The sequence below is a fragment of the Otolemur garnettii genome, unplaced genomic scaffold (genome assembly GCF_000181295.1).
Source record: "Otolemur garnettii isolate 467f Iridium unplaced genomic scaffold, OtoGar3 scaffold00071, whole genome shotgun sequence".
Taxonomy (NCBI): Eukaryota; Metazoa; Chordata; class Mammalia; order Primates; family Galagidae; genus Otolemur; species Otolemur garnettii.
This window is the reverse complement of record NW_003852466.1, coordinates 7,459,916-7,463,548: the sequence shown is the minus strand read 5'-3', so window position 1 is coordinate 7,463,548 and position 3,633 is coordinate 7,459,916. Positions and strand designations below refer to the sequence as shown.

The 3,633-nt window shown below is 37.8% G+C and overlaps 1 long non-coding RNA gene across 1 annotated transcript in view; it reads right to left on the bottom strand.

Annotated features, from left to right (window-relative positions):
* Positions 1-712: 712 nt before the first annotated feature.
* The window catches only part of LOC111726561, a 9,988-nt gene continuing 7,067 nt past the window's right edge, over positions 713-3,633 (bottom strand). Inside the window, exon 3 of the long non-coding RNA XR_002774313.1 lies at positions 713-742. This is a non-coding gene — a long non-coding RNA (uncharacterized LOC111726561). The remainder of the gene's footprint in view (positions 743-3,633) is intronic.

The window sequence follows — 3,633 nt, the reverse complement described above, 5'->3', positions numbered from 1 at the left end:
GAGTGTGTGTTCTCAGGGCCTGCCCCAGGGCTGGCAGAATACTCTTAGTTACCTTTTATAAAAGGAAACAGAAAAGCGGTTGTCCATTTTTCAAACCCACCCAGAGATGCACTAGTCTTCTGTTTTTTTTTTTTCCCTATGTCTTGAATCCCTATATCTAATCCCTATATTCAGATTGGTAGATTACCACTGTGAGCATGGGAAGAGGAAGGTATGCGTTAGGGTGTGAAGACCGATAGATAAATCATGACAGGAAAATAATCCCAAAGGTTAAAAAATGGACCTTATCAAGGGTGTGAGGTGCAATGCAAAGGATTAACCAAGATAAGAGATGGTCCAGGGGCGCAGTACTGTTGAAAATCACGTGTTTAAACAAATGCGATGAGATGAAAGGAAAAAGACCAGAAATAGGAGTGAGTTCATTCACTGTAGAAAGCGGACATGATAGGGACCAAAGTACTCACTCAGCAGGTATTCTGTGGGCTTTAGAGGGAAGTCGTGAGTTTCTCCAGAATGTGAGCTAGGGCTTTTCTCGTGCCCATTGTTCTACAGTCTCATAGAGAATGTCTGAATTCACATGAAAAAAATATCCTTTTTATTGATAAATAATAATTGTACATACTTCTGGGGTAGGTGTAATATCCTGATACATGCACGCACTGCGTAAGTCCTCAGGTATTTAGGGTGTCCATCAGCTCAAACGTCCATCATTGTGTTGAGAACATTTCAGTTTCTCTTCTAGCTATTTTGAAATATACAATAAATTGTTGTTAGCCATTGACGCCCTACTATGCTACGGAACACCAGAGCTTGTTCCTTCTCCTCTGCTAACCAACCTCTCTTGTACAGCACCCCTCTTCCCAGCCTCTGGCAACTATCATTTTTCTCTGTACCTCTAGAAATCAACCAAAAATATGTTTGAAACACCAGGGGTGGGCAGAGGTTTGGAATCTTCTGAGATGCACTCACGATCATTAATGAAATAACATTTCAGTATTATAGAACTATACAAAATAGCATTATGGAACTGAAGAGATGACAGTAGGGGTTTCATCTTCATTTTTATTATTCTGCACCCTCCTGCTCTCCCACCTGACTCTTGCATTTCACCCATATCTGTTCATCTTAAGAGGTGTGATGGCCCCTGGCTGCTGGTGTCCAGACTGCTAGATTTGGCTCCTTCTAATGATAGTTTTGGTGAGCTGACAGACGCAAAGAAGTCCTCCTGGGCCTTTTAAGATGATAGAGTAAGTGTATTCCTTTAAAATGTTATTTCCACGAGTAATCACGGAAATCTTATTTATATTTTCTAAATTAATCATATGAAGGCTAACTTCCCCTTGTCTGCAACTGCCTTTATTTTTCTATAATGAGATTAAGGTAATTTACATTAGTGGGGATTAACGGGAAGGGCCTTTGTGAAATCAGAGGGGCTAAGTTTCTCCCTTCATTTTACCTCTGATTGTGACACCATAAGCAAGCCATATCCTAGTCTCATTAGAAGAGCCTGTGGAGAAGAGCAGGAGCAGGGAGCCATATGGTGTGTGAGGTGCCTGCTGGTTGAAAAAGTTCAGGGCCTAAAAATAATCTCAACATGATAAACTCTGTTGAAATTAGGCACCTGGGCAAGTTAACTGGCTCTTGACCTACCCAGGAGATGGCCTTTTCCCCCCTCCCTGCATAGAGATCAGACGTTATAAATAGCCCTAGAACAGCCACAGCCCTGGTTTGAGAATGAGGGTGTGGGATTGACAAGTATGTGATTTCAAAATGATTGTAAAGATGGAGGCATGATCAATAATTATCATGATGCTTCCTAACAGGTTTGACCAGGACATAGTGCACATGGGGGGTTGTGTGTGTGAACTTTGCAAATACAAAGCAGCATTGTCTGGACACGTGATGAGTGTGCTGAACATGGCTGAGGTGGAGAAGCCAGAGACAATCCCAGATAGACATCAATAATGTGAATAATATGCTTTTATACTAACACTAGACTTAGAAGAAGTACAAAAAATTGTTCAAGTTTGTTTGCTCCATACTGTATTTTACTACAAAAAATTTCAAACATAGAAAGTTGAAATCATTTTACAGTGTATACCTGTCTATACAGTATAACCTGTCTATACAGTAAAACCACAACCTGGTTTTACCATTCATATTTTGATATAGTTGCTTATTGCACACCTATCAATCCACCTATCCTTCTGTCATCCATCAACTCATTTTTTGTGTATTTCATAGTAAGTTGCAAACATGAGTATGTTTCTCCCAAACTCAAGGTTGTTTTCAGTTTCTAATTTTTAGGTAAAATTTGCACACAATGAAATAGACAAATGGTAAGTGTACTATTCTATGGGCTTTGACAAAGGCATACTCTTAGTCTCACGTATCCTAAGCCTCTACTGAGATTCCAAGCATCTCCACCTCAGAAAGCTCCCTCAAGCCTGTCTGCAGTCACTCTGTCTCTGGCCAGCCAGAGGCAGCCACTAGGCTCATTTTTACCCCAAGTTAGGTTTTCCTCTTCTAGAACTTCATATAAATGGAATCATACAGTATCTATCCTTCTGTGTTAGGCTTTTACTCAGCATAATGCTTTTTGGATTTCCCCCAAGTTATTGTTTTAGTAGCTTTTTAAAAAATTTCGTCTCAGCTTGCTTATTCTTTCTGTTGGCGATACTTGGCATGTACTGATGGATGCATGGTTATCATAAATGAAGTTATGATGAACATCCTTATACAAGTACTTTGTGGGGGAAGAAATGCTAGGGTAGGTACATGTTTATTTTTTAAAGAATCCAAGAGGTCATTTTACAGAGAGGTTGTTCCATTTTACACTCCCACCAATAATGTATGAGGCATCTTTGTTAGAACTTGGTATTATAATTTTTCAGAATATATGAGATGATATCCTATTATGATTTTAATCTCCATACCCCTAATGAGTAATGATGCTGGACATTTTTAAATGAGATTATTGACTCTTCAAAAATCTTCTTTTGTGAAGTGTCTGCTCAAATCTTTGGCCTACTTTTCATTGGGTTGTTTTTTGATTGTTTTCATTATTGGGCTACAGGGGGGTCTTTATATATCCTGAATATCAGCTCTCTATCAGATCTGGGTTTCTACCAGCTTGTGTCTGATTTATTCACTTTCTTAAAGGTATCTTTTAATCAGAAATTTAAAATTATGTATAATTTATCAATTTTTTGTTTTTATGAATTTTTGTTTTTAAATATTATTTTTTTCTATTACAATGTTATTTTCTACTAAGAAAACTTTACCTAACCCCATGTCACAAAGATGTTCTGCTATGTCTTCTCCTGAAGGTCGTATGGTTTGAGCTTTTACCTCTACCTGTATGTTCCATCTCAAATTAATTTCTGTGGATGATATGAGTTAAGGATAAGGTTTTATTTTTTCCCAAATGGATATCCAGTTGTTCCAGCACCATTTGATGAAAAATTGTCTTTTTCCAACTTGATTGTGTTGGTTCCTTTGCTAAAAATTATTTATTTTTCTGTATTTTTTGATTCTTATTACTATGTATTTATAGCACATCTTGAAGTCAGGTAGTATAAGTTCTCCAACTTTAGTCCTCTTTAAGATTTCTTAGCATGGCTGCTTTGCATT